This window comes from Podarcis pityusensis (assembly GCF_964106645.2).
Source record: "Podarcis pityusensis genome assembly, chromosome: 3".
NCBI lineage: Eukaryota > Metazoa > Chordata > Lepidosauria > Squamata > Lacertidae > Podarcis > Podarcis pityusensis.
The window spans coordinates 96,626,031-96,639,557 of NC_138026.1; the positions used below are offsets into that span (position 1 = coordinate 96,626,031).

A 13,527-nucleotide genomic window follows, 5' to 3' on the forward strand; every position below is an offset into this window, starting at 1 on the left:
CCATTTTTCTAAAATCAATATAAAAAAAGGGATCGAACTCACCGGGATCTTTTTAAGATGATTAGCGCTATGCAACCCTTGCCGGGCGTGGTGAGCCGATGATATCTTTTGCTTGGATCGAAAAACCTCACACGGTTTCCTTTTAAAATCCTCTTAGTCTGCCTCAGACTGTTTTCTTTAAGTTGCCTCACACGGTTTTCTTTTAAAAGCCTCAGACGTATTCTTTTAGTCAGCCTCACACGGGGCACCACTTGTCGGAGCCAGCCGTTACAAATGGTGCAGTTTAGCATAAAATAAAGACACAGAGAGCCAGCAATATTTTCAGGATGGTATGAGCAGTTCCTTTCGAACTTCCCTCTCCTCCCGGTAGCTTTTTTATTATCCTTTGTCTCTCTCCAGCCTCATGGCCGTTTGCCAATGTCTCACGTTACCTCATCCGGTCAAGGCTTTTATTGCCCCCATCACCATATAGGGTCATCACTGCCCAGAGGAAACACAACTCCATTTAAGGTCAATACATTCCAATACATTGTAAAGCTCAGAGTGCTGGTCAGCCGGGGTCAGGGGGCACCCTGCAATATTACAAGCCTTTACCGTGGCTTTATGACTCCCACAAGTCGGTGGAAGAAGATTGGAAGAAATTTAAAGACTATTTACAGAAATATTGTAAAATTAATGAATGATAGAATGATGTTGGATAGTAATTAAGCGGTTTCCAGCTGTAATGCTCTAAGAGAATATGAAAAAAGGGTTATAAATGGGTTAAAATCTAATGGTAAGGATTTGCTGAACCAATAAATTGAAGTGGAATACAAAAAAGGGAGGTACGAGGAGGTCCGGGAAACAAGCTAAAGGAAAATAAGTAATAGAAAATATGTGTGTTTTTAACTGTTTTTATTTTGTATTTTTCTTTTTTCTTTTTCATTTTCACTGCAATATTTCAAAAAACCTTAATAAATATCTTATATATATAAAAAAGTTTAAAATAAATTATTATCAGGAATGTAGCATGTGTTCTGACACCTCACATGATAATGCCAGAATAGAGAGGTGTGCCTTCAGCATTTGACAAGAACCGCACAGTGAAGGTGCTAAGCTCACCTTTGTGGGGAGGGAGTTCTACAACTTAGGGGGTGCTACAGATAATGCCCTTTTCTGGGCTAGCCCCACCCCTGTGTTTCTGGAGGCGGCGGCGGCGGCAGAACTATCAAGAGGGGCAGCTCTGCCAGTCTAAAGACCCGGAAGGGTCTGTAGGGAAGGAAACAGTCTTTGCGGCCTATGTCATCCACGGCTTTAAACACTATCATGAGAACCTTACTTTGGTTTGGAAATAAACTGGCAACCAATGCAGCTGTTTTAAAATGGGGGTTATATGAGATCTAAAGGGAACTCCAGCCAGCAATCTGGCTGATGCATTTTGGACCAACTGACGTTTCTGAGGCATATTCAAGGGCAGCCCCACGCAAAGCACCTTGAACTGTTATGGTCCTCTGTGACGGATTTAAATTTTCTGTGGTGTGGATTAAGCACCCTGCCTTGCAGCAGAGGGTTAGATTAGACAGCCTTCTACCTAAAAACATTAATTCTGTCTATTCGGATGCAGGGGGGACTCCGCCGATACTCTCCTGCTGCAGTGTTTATAGTTCATAGGTTAACACATAATTTCCTGGGGATAGCAAGTAGAGCTGTGAAAATTGAGACAGGATGTATCCCAAGAGGGTCAGGATCACACGGTACAGGACAAATTGTACAACACGCTGGTTGATATTGTCACTGAAATTTACATTAAATATACACGGTCAACAAGCTATTTGTGGCTTTTCTTTTCATTCACATCCTTCCTGTTGGTCCAGGTTTCCAGATCCTTACTTTAAATTGGTGATTAAAATATTAACAAATTAGACTTCCTGGCTAAAGGCCTGGCCAGTATGTTTTAGTAATTTATTGTGCGAAGAAATTGCAGAATTCCAAGAAGCATGCGGTGCTATTTATATCTGCAGGATGACAGATACAGACAGATATTTTAGATCAAGTGCCAGTCAAACTGGTAGCTCTTGTTGCTTCAAGTAAAAACCTGTGTATGTGTGTCAAATGCAGAAATGATATGAAAGTGAGTGGAGTTGCTTAATCACTTTCAAGTCATCGCTTTTATGCTGTCACCAGTTTATGGCCTATCATGCGGTGAAGGTTTACAGCAGGAATGGAAACCTGTTGGGGGGCGAGGAATTGAAAAATAGAAAGTATTTTTATGAGATTCTGGGTACTAGGCACTTCTGATTCCTGGATTCAGCAAGTGTTATAATTGAGCCAAGGTTTAGGGTGTTAAACTGAGTGTCAGACTACTCTAATCCCTGGATCTAGCAAGTGTTAGCAGCTAATTAAGCCAGGCTAGCCTCCTGGTTGCTGGGCCATTAAGGAAACAAAGGATCAAAGGGTTTGTGCTAGACAGGAAATGGTTGCCCCCACCTCTCAATAGATAAAGCAAGCTGGAGAGAGCAGGGGAGAGCAACTGTGGGTCTGAATCTAAGGCTGCGGCTATGGGAGAAACAAGACTCTCTTGGAGTGTTAAAGCTGAGAACCCCTCCATCGCTGGCTGAGGTTATATATATCTGTAAATGAACCACGTATCATGAAGGCAACACATAAATTTGCCTCATTCCCAAAAGGGAACAGGAACCCTGGGTAAGTGCCAGGAACCCCTAGATCAGCGGTTCTCAACCTATGGGTCCCCAGATGTTGTTGGACTACAACTCCCATCATCCCTGAGCTCTGGCATTGCTAGCTAGAGTGATTGAAACTGTAGTTCAACAACATCTGGGGACCCACAGGTTGAGAAAGGCTGGACTAGAATCTCGTGCTGCTTGGAGATTGGGCTGGCGTGCAACAGCTTTCCATGAAGAGTGACTCAGCCATTTTTTATTGTATGTTATATGCGCTTGAGACCAGGGGCGGAGGAAGGGGAGTGCAGGCCACCCTGGGTGTCACCACTGAGGGGGGTGACAAAATGCGGGCGGCACTCATCACCGGGCCTGGGAGAGACGCAGTGGCTCAGGCGCACGCAGGCTCTGCACTGCCCAAACGGTCCACCCCGCTGCCTTGCCCCCCTCCCAGCTGTAGGGTGGCTGAGTGGGACGAGGCAGGCAGACTCCGGAGGCCCTGCGGTGCGCCCCGCTCCTATGGGTGGCTTGCACCGCCCCAGGCGCCGGAGCGGCTTCCTCTGCTGCTGCTTGAGGCCAGATTTTAGACTGTTATGTGTTGTTAACTTTAACTATGTACAGACATACCTTGGGTTACAGACACTTCAGGTTGCGTTTTTTTCAGGTTATGGACCGCCGAAACCCGGAAGTACCAGAACGGGTTACTTCCGGGTTTCGGCAGTCACGCACGCGCAGAAGTGCTAAATCGTGCTTTGCACGGATCACGTTCACAACCCGAGCATTCACTGTATGTTGCTGTTTTCAGATTTTTTGTTGTATACCAATAATGACGATAATAGGGGCAGGAATGGGAAGAGGAGCCGCTTCTCCCTAACCTTTGTCAAACCTAGGACACCTTTAATTATTTTATTAAATTCATATATCGCCCTTTGTCTGAAGACCTCGAGGCAGTTCACAAGCTGAAAATACAGGATAAAAGCACAAATAAATGGTTAGAACAAAAACATACCCAAACAATAACCCCCACCCCTCTTTGTCCTAGTAGAAGTGACTTGTCAGGTGGGACACAGCCAGCATGCTAGTTCTTCCTGGCAGATGGATCAACATTTCTGACCAAAAGGGAGGAGGGGCAAGGTGGTGGGGAGATTGGCACTGTGCAAACACAACTGCAGGAGCACTAGACTGGCTTCACTGGTGTGTTTGTACCACACTGAGGTCACTATCTCACCCACCTTTGTGGAAGGCAGCTCAGCAGCTCTGACCCACCCTGTTTGGCCAATTCTGCCTCCTAGGTTTATGACACTTGGTGGGAGTTCTGATTGGCTTTTGGAATGAACAGTACAGTGGCAGTGTTTATTCTTATACATTATATTCTTCCATTTGAAATATATTTTTGTTTTGGGGTGGGGGAAACTGCTGGCGTGTGCTCGCTTTTTGAAGAAATTTCTTCTCTGAGGTTGCGGGGCGGGGGTGGAGATTATCTTCTTGTTGACTCTCCTTGTGAGAATTCTCTTGAATGTGCCATGTCATCATAGCGCAGGATAACAAACACAGGCAAAACCAAAACTAATAGGTATAAGCTGTGTTCAAAGCTCTGGCTTGCTGTTCTGCTCAAAAGCATTCCTTGGTGTTGATCCTACTTGTGGTTTTAAAAATTAGTAGAGAGGAGGAGGGCAAGAGAACGAAAGCTTGTTAATGTTCACCTTTTGGTTTGTTTTTATTTATGAATCACCCAGCAAAGAATTTGCACTAGCTAGTGTCCTGCAGTTCAGCCATGTTTGTACAGCCAGAGAGAGTGCTTCACAGAAAATGCCACTATAGCTAAATTTGACCAGGGATGTGTTTTGCAAAATGCTTAAGGTCTTTAATTCCAAATTCCAGCTGATTGAAAACATGCATTACCTTCCTGAAATTGCACAGAAAATGTTCCCTTGATAAATGGGCAGGGGTGGTCCTTTCGCTTAAATGGATGGGACAGCTGCCTAGGAATCAGCTCCGTAGGGAACATAAAACAAGTCGCTTGCTGAGTTCTTCCTCCTGCAGCACCAGGTGACTCTGTTGCTGCTAGAAAGGGAGGGGTAGGTAAGCACAGGATACATATGCTTATTCGAATGCACGCATCATAGCATGGGGCTGCCTGGGAGACAGGCTGAGACCTTTCCAGGCAGCCAGATTTTTAAGCGTGGTCTTGGCAAAAGGTTGCACACCAACACAGAGCCTTTGCAAACTCCCCCTGCCCCTGCACTTAGCCATATTAAAATAAAAAGGCAATAATGGCCATAAATAATAGCACTGCCAAAATGTCGCTACAGTTATGTTTGATGTGCAGAGCTTTTGTTTTATTTATTTGCCCTACCCTGAAAAACGACTCTTAAGTAGGGAAGGAGCAAAGAAACGATATTGCAATGTTTGATAGCTGACATTCCACCCTGGGTATATAAATTATAAATTCAATTCAACTAAAAGTCCTACTCTACTCAGAGTAGAGATGGAAATGAATGAGCCTAAGTTAGTCAGGTCCATTAACTTCCATGGGTTTACTCTAAGTAGAACTAACATTGACCCCCCCCCCATTCATAGTAACTAGTGCAGCACATAATGACAAATAAAGGGAAATGGGCTTTTAAAAAAATCAGTGATAGAAGCTGATTACGTACTCCAGTGTCATCCTCAATGTGAGGGCTATTTCATATTTATGTTCGTTTCCAATCAGTATACAGCACAATGCAATAAAACACAATATTACAGTTTTAAAGACAGCATAACAGTTAATCAAACAAGCATCCAAACAACCCCAAAATTTAGCAGATCTGTAATCAACAATAAATAGCATAGTAAATAACAGGCCACTTGAGGAAAAAGCCAGCACGTTTCCGAGCACAATTCAAAATGTTGGTGCTGACCTTTAAAACCCTAAACAGCCTTGGCTCTGTATATCTCCTCTCCCATCATTCAGCCCGGACACTGAGGTCCTCCTCCGAGGGCCTTCTGGTGGTTCCATGACTGTGAGAAGTGAAGTTACAGGGAAACAGAAAGAGGGCCTTCTCGGTAGTGGCGCCCGCCCTGTGGAACACCCTCCCATGAGGGGTAGTTATGAAGGGGATATCTTTGTTTATTATTATGGTATGTATTTTGTGTTTTCATATTGTAAACTGCCCCGTGATCCTTGGGTGAAAGGTGGTATAGGAATAATAATAATAATAATAATAATAATAATAATATGCATCAGGACACACACACCCCAATTAGGTCTGTCACAGATTTCCATAATGTGGATGTGAGACCATTGCAAAGGAAGGTATGCAAACTCCTTTGCTCCATCCCTTTGCCTCATGCCATCTCAATGCCTCCACGTGTGTACTGCAATCTGTGATGTCAGACGCTACTTTCAAGTTTTAATTAAACTCATATCGGGGAGGGGCAGTGTTGTGTTAAGTTATTGTTTTTTATATGCTGCCTTTCAGCAAAAACAAACAAACAAACGCCCCCAAGGTGGCTCACATGTGCAAAATTCAAATGCGATGCAAACTGTAAAAATTCAAGTCAGCAAAATCTTAACGTATGTATTAATGACCCAGTGCATTGATGCTCTGGGCAAAGGGCAGTGCCCACAAAAATATATCAGAGAAAGAAGTAAATTCTTAGGCGGCAGCTTCTCCTTAAAAGGGTCCCAGGCTGGGTGGGGGTTGCTAGGCAGTTTTAAAAGCTTGCCCCTGGGGGTTCCAGCAGTCTCTCCCCTATAGCAACCTGCCCCTTGTAGTGGGCCGTACAGTCTACTCACACACACCCCTCCATCCCTGCCCAAGTCATGAAAACTGAGGGTTCTACTATGCATGGGAAGACTTTATGGATTTCATTAACACTTTCATCAACTGGCTCAAGTGAAGAAGAGAGAGCACACAATGACAGAAGGCTTTTTTGGGCAGTGTGGGTATGTTTCTTCTCAAGCACAACTTGTTAATCACACATCCCAAGCGCTTTGCGTTTTCTCTCAAACCTGAAAATCCGCATTGATTTCTCCCTAACTCTCTGCACGCACACACGCACACACACACACACACACACGGGCATACGCTTCTAATCTTTATTGCAGGAATCTTGAGACTTGGGACTAAAAATAAAAAAGTGTTTCTATAAATAGAGATAATTAAAGCAGCTTTTAAAACTCCCAAATAAACGCGACTGCTTTGAAATAAAAATGCATTTTTTATGAAGAACTCGGTGGGATTACAAAAATCACTTATTTGGAAGAGAATGTCTCCTAAACCAGAGCAAAAACTGTCTGGGGAGTGCTGCCTGCAGCGCAGAAATGATGTCACTAAGGTAGTAAGGCAGTTGCTCACAGACAGCTTTACCACCTTGAGTCGGGGATATAGTGACAAATTTTGAAATATAAAAGTTCATTGTGACAGTTCCTATAGTCATGCTCCCAAGGAGATTGTACAAAAATGCCAGTCCAAAATTTTTTCTAGGATTGGTTTTACTTTCTTCACCCCACCTTTTCCCAAATAATTTCAGAAAAGCCTGCATGCACACTGTACATTTAAAGCACATGTCTGCCTCCCAAGAATGTTGGAAACTGTAGTTTGCACCTCCCAGAACTACATTTCCCAGGACCTTTAACAAGCTATAGCCTTCAGGATTTTTTCAGTGGGGGAGAGCCATGAGTTTTAAATGTAAAGTGTGTACGGAGCCAAAGTCTTCATTTCCCCACACGCGTGCTCTTGCTCTCCAGAAAAAAACAATTCCACATGGACTTAAAAGCATTTCAGAGCAGAAGCCGGTCTGGCCTAGAATGACCCAAGCTCTGAGGTTTCCAAGTAGAGGCCTGTTTGCCCTGAACTGTTCATTGCTCCCTGGGTGACAGGTTTGTAGTTCCTGTTGTTATGGGAATAATCTCACTGCTCACTAACACCTTCCTATAGCCTTTGCAGACTTCCTGAGAGAACGCTGAGAAACGCACTCACTTTCCTTTGCGCCCAGAACGAGACGGTTTTAGCCATTTCAGCAGGGTAAGAAAGGATCTGGGCTTGTTCCTTTCTTTCTTCCCCACTTTCCTCTTTACTAGAAGTCTGTTTGTTCAGCGAGGGAGGGAGTGTGTGAGAGAGAGAATCTTGTTTTTAAAAGCTCGAATTGAAGCATATGTCTCTTCCCTCTCTGTTCTGTTTCCAGTCTTTGCAGTAGCTCTCAAAAAGAACAGGAGATCTGAGGACACCAGGAGTTGAGTGGGTTTTTGTTGTTGTTCATAGCACAAAATTAGCAAAATTGGTCTTGCTTCACACACCCCACACCCCTTCCCATCAAATGCATTGTATTCTCTTTACATATGGACTCCAGCCTTCCTTGCATGTCTCAACTGTTCCAATTTGTCAGCATGGTGTAGTGGTTAGAGTGTTGGACTGGAGCCTAGAATAAAAAGGTAAAGGTAAAGGGACCCCTGACCATTAGGTCTAGTCGTGACCGACTCTGGGGTTGCAGCACTCATCTCGCTTTATTGGCCGAGGGAGCCGGCGTACAGCTTCCGGGTCATGTGGCCAGCATGACTAAGCCACTTCTGGCGAACCAGAGCAGCGCACGGAAACGCCATTTACCTTCCCGTCGGAGCAGTACCTATTTATCTACTTGCACTTTGACGTGCTTTTGAACTGCTAGGTTGGCAGGAGCAGGGACTGAGCAACGGGAGCTCACCCCATCGCGGGGATTCGAACCGCTGACCTTCTGATTGGCAAGTCCTAGGCTCTGTGGTTTAACCCACAGCACCACCCGTGACAAAACTCAGTGACTGACCTTGGGCCAGTCACTCACACATGTTTAATAGGCATGTAAATATTAGAAAGCACACAAGAAGGAGGTATCAGCAAGCTAGAGGGATGCCCAAGGTTTGCAAAAGTTACCCTCAAAATATTTATTAACTATTTTATGACATTTGCATGTTGTCCCATAACATAAAGTTATCTAGGCAGCTGGGGGATTTTAATCAATTTAAGACACTCACTTTACAAGAGTTTTAGCTGAGTGAATTGACATACGGTAAATCTGGCTACAACCACCTTTTCCAAAGGCAAGAATTGTATTTTGTTTGTTTTTAGCAGATGCACACATCTTAAAGAGGGCCTTCCTTCTGCATGTGGGAGGAATGAGAATACTTTTTCTTGGACGGTGCTTGTGTTCTGCAGTTTTTATAAGCGTGTGCACCGCAGATCATTACAAAAATCTGCCCAGTTCATTTACTGTTTTAAAAGTAAGTTAATAGTCTGAAAGATCTATTATTCTAACCAATTAATCAACCACACACACTTGTCAATGCATTGTTGTCCCTCCCCAGTGCCAACGAGATCCAACCAGATCCATTCCGGGACTGTAATTCTGTAAAAGGTTATTAAGGTATGAAAAGCAAACTGTTAATGGTCATTTTACAAATGTACCCCGTTTCAGAGGCTGCTGCAGAACAGGCTGTGCAGTGTGACTGAATGCTGCAGAACAGCAGGCAGAGAAGAACCTTCTGTGATGTGTGATAATTGTAGAAGGAGTTTGTAGGCGGTGATACTTGGTGTCAGAATAGAGGTATTATATGTGCTTAAGAGTGTCCCCGTTTTTGTCTGCGGAATGTTAGCAGCATATGCTAAAGAGCTCAGAGAACACTGACATGGAGTTGTCGAGCAGCCTCTCGTTCCAAGATAGAAGTATATCTGACATTATACTCGGGGCCTGGTATCTCATTCCAGGTTTGAGAATTTAAGAGCGTAAAAGCGCTCCTGGATCAGACCAAAGGCACATCTAGTTTAGCATCCTGCTCTCAAACTGGCCAGCCCGCAAGCAGGAGTGCAAGAACGCTCTGCCCACTTGTGAATGCCAGCATTCAAAGGCATGCCACCTCTAGGACTGGCAGTAATACATAGCCATCATGGCTAGTAACTGCTGATAGCAGCATACTGTATAACTTTTCAGTCTACCTGTGAAGTCTTTGTATTGCTTTTTAAAAGGCATAACTAGAGCGAGTCAAATACATATTTGTTGTAGCTCGAAGGTTGCATTTTTTCTTCTTTTTAATACAGTGGTACCTTGGGTTAAGTACTTAATTTGTTCCGGAGGTCCGTTCTTAACCTGAAACAGTTCTTAACCTGAAGCACCACTTTAGCTAATGGGGCCTCCCGCTGCCGCCACACAATTTCTGTTCTCATCCTGAAGCAAAGTTCTTAACCTGAGGCACTATTTCTGGGTTAGCGGAGTCTGTAACCTGAAGCGTATGTAACCTGAAGCGTCTGTAACCCGAGGTACCACTGTACAGTCATACCTCGGGTTACAGACGCTTCAGTTTGTGTTTTTTCGGGTTGGGGACCGCCGAAACCCAGAAGTACCGGAACGGGTTACTTCTGGGTTTTGGCAGTCGTGCATGTGCAGAAGTGCTAAATCACGCTTTGCACATGCGCAGAAGCACTGAATCGCAACCTGCGCATGCGCAGACGTGAGTTGCTAACGTGCATCCTGCACAGATCATGTTCGCAACCCGAGCGTCCACTGTAGTGCAAATTAGCAAAGGGACCTTAACAGAGGATGAATCACCAACAGCATGGCATCCAGTTTGGCATTCTTGGCCCACCCTCTATAACATTGGCACAGCCCTACTACAGTCTTGTTCGTTTTATTTGCTAACTATTACATTTGTATCTTACTTCACCTTCAAGGAGCTCAAGGTCCCTCTCAGCATTTTGTATTCACAACAACCCTATAAGGTAGGTGAGGCAAAGAAACAGTGGCTTCATGTCTGAGTGGGAATTTGAACCCCGATCTCCCAGCTCCGAATCCAATGTTTTAATTGCTATGCCACACTGGCAAAATGACAGGCAGAATGGGATAATGGGCTACTTCAACTGGTAGGGACTGGGAAACATCATAGCTGTGTTTCCATGAGCCATTTTGCCTGCCTGCTGATTAAAACTGCCCTGAACAATTGGAATATTTGCATTCCTGATGGCCCTGCAGTCAGGGCAGGACACGGTACGATTACAGAATCCCCAGCAGTATTAATATAGTCCCGAGAGCAAGGCTCTTGTGGACATGATCCAAAACAAATGGGGGAGAGAAAAATGAGATACCGGTTCTTTGTTGTCTCGTTATTGAACCAGCATCAGGAAGAGTTACTTCTGTTCTCTCCTCCCCTGCAACCATCTCTTTTGTGACTTCTCCTTGTACTGCACAAAAGGCGCCTTTGTTACCTTTGTAAGAGATCAGGCTCGGCGCTGCTCACTGCTGGGAAGCAATGGGGATCAGATATGATTGGCTCTATCTGGAGAGGCAGCAGAGCTCCAGACAACACACACAACCGGCCTGCATCCGGCCACACTGGTGGATAGAACAGCTGTGATTTAGAATCTGATGGGCAGTCAATTTGTGTCAGGCCTTGACACACGGAGACTTTATTGAGCACCAGCCCATCGGGCAATAATATGCCGCTGTCTCATTGCTTAATAAAATGAGAGTTGCTCTGTAGCTCTTATTAAAAAGTGCTCACTGCTGGTGTTTGTGTGCCCAGGGCTCATTAACACAATATTGGAACGGCGGTGTTGTGATTAAAGCCCGCACCTTCATGTGCTGAAACTTACAGCGGTGGAACAATTAGTAGGAACCTCGGGTGTTAATAGTGGAGCAAATTGTGAAGCAAATATTGCTGATCCATGAAGCTAATCCTTGCTAGTTTTCGGGTTGACGTACAGCAAAGGCCAGCAATTAGCAGGTCTACAGTCCATCGAGAGGTGTCCTCAGTCACTGGCCTCTCTTCCGAAAAAAGACACTCCTTTTTCCTTTTCCCCTATTGGATTCCCGGAAATAGAGCGAACGTCTGCACCGAGACAACATAAAATTGTATTGCTCTACGATGCGGGGAGCGGGGACACTTTTAGGTATGTGAAATGGGAAGGTTGTGTTCCCAATTCTGCAAATCATTTAATGGCAGGCTGTGAAAGTAGCAGGGGCCAAGATTTGTCACTGGTTTAGTTGCTCCAACAGTCATTTTACCACAGAACATCTCTTTGCGTTGCCAAATGGCCATCAGAAGGGAAGAAGGAGAGTGGGGACCACCATGTGTAACCCCTTATATTTTAAAATGTGAGGTTTACACAATAACGTCTCACCTAACAGCCAGGAAGAGAGACACTCTAGATTTAGATAGACAGCATGTACCATCTGTAGGATTAATAGGGAGCCGGGACATCATTTTGGGAGAGGAAAAGCATAAGGAAACTTTATTTTCCTGGATGCAAACTCTGACCTTCCTGCATCGTGCCACCTACTGGCCCTTGTGCATATGCAACTAACACCACAACATTCACCTAGTCATTTCTTTCTTTCCCTTCTTTCCCTTCTTTTTATAACTATCCCTATTAATGCCAATACATTGGTAACAGAACAAACTGATTGTTTGGCAGTAACAGGGCTGTTTTTCCAGGGATGAATGCTGTATTATCATTCATTCTTCTTTGTGGGGTTCATTTTAAATAAATTAAATTTTTATGGTTTTAAACTCAATATTATACGTTGGAAGCTGCTGTGGGATGGGTTAGCCCCTAAAAGGAGGCCAACAAATAAATGCATTTCAGCAGTGTATCAAAGAGACCCATGCCTGCAATATGTATGGCAGATCCTTCAAGTGTCCCTATTTAGAGAAGCCATCTCAGTTTCTGATTTGATCCTGGAATGTCCCGCTTTTCTTTAGGACATCCCCATTTTCATTGGAGAAGTGTTGGGGTGTATGGCATGTTGGTATATACTCCCATTCAATAAAATGGGAGTAAGGTAAAGGTAAAGGGACCCCTGACCATTAGGTCCAGTCGTGACCGACTCTGGGGTTGCAGTGCTCATCTCGCTTTATTGGCCGAGGGAGCCGGCGTACAGCTTCTGGGTCATGTGACCAGCATGACTAAGCCGCTTCTGGCGAACCAGAGCAGCACACGGAAACACCGTTTACCTTCCCGCCAGAGCGGCACCTATTTATCTACTTGCACTTTGATGTGCTTTCGAACTGCTAGGTTGGCAGGAGCAGGGACCGAACAACGGGAGCTCACCCCGTCGCAGGGATTCGAACCGCGACCTTCTGATCGGCAAGCCCTAGGCTCTGTGGTTTAACCCACAGCACCACCCGCATCCCTAAAATGGAAGTACCCCCATGCAATAACAATTGCTGGTGCAGGTTCTCCAAATCAGGACCGTAACACTAGGAGGCAAAGAGCTAAAACCCTCCAACAGGTTTTCCCAGCCCTCAGCCAGGGTGTGAATCCAGATCAGGTGTTCGCATTGGCTGTTTCAGCCAGAAACATCCTGCACTCAAAGCCTCTTCAGTGTATTGTGTTGTCTGGCCAAAGATGCCGGTTTTGTCCATGTAAGCATCTGATGCAGCAATAGCTCTTAAATTGAACTTATCTCCAGGACAGAAGACACAGCGATATTAAATGGTTAAAAAACCCCATGAAAAATAAAAGTTGTAGCTTCAGATTAGCACATGTTAAAAAGCAGTAAGATGCAAAATTTAGAAATTCATTCTTTTACTGTCCACCACAGAATTAGCACCTGTGCGTCAATTGCATCAGGAGGAAGCAAAAGAGACAATATTTAAGAGAGAACCTACTGAACAAACTTATCACAACTGGAACAGTGAAAGGGTAATCTGTATACATTTGCATTTTAGTGTGTGAAGTCTTAACCATGTGTTTTAACTGAAGGTTGGTCTTTTTGTTTTGCTTTTTGCCACTGAATCTGTGTGCTACTAATGGCAGAAGAATAGCCACTTGGCTTTGATTAATGGCTGGTCTATTTTTAAGCTCTAATCAATCCATTAATCGGTTAATCAACTCTATTTACCGGTAAGTGTTTGTAG

The 13,527-nt window shown here is 44.4% G+C and overlaps 1 protein-coding gene across 12 annotated transcripts in view; it reads left to right on the top strand.

The window, feature by feature from the left end:
* Window positions 1-7,599: 7,599 nt before the first annotated feature.
* LOC308474363 (spermatogenesis-associated protein 7 homolog) overlaps window positions 7,600-13,527 on the top strand; it is an 80,329-nt gene continuing 74,401 nt past the window's right edge. For 4 of the 12 annotated variants that reach the window (XM_081000588.1, XM_081000589.1, XM_081000590.1 and 1 more), the window contains exon 1: window positions 7,600-7,669. The gene's annotated coding sequence lies outside the window, so the exon portion shown is untranslated. Of the gene's footprint in view, window positions 7,670-7,829; window positions 7,883-8,982; window positions 9,042-13,527 lie in introns of those variants that run through there. The other 8 variants (XM_081000593.1, XM_081000594.1, XM_081000599.1 and 5 more) reach the window with 8 other exon arrangements.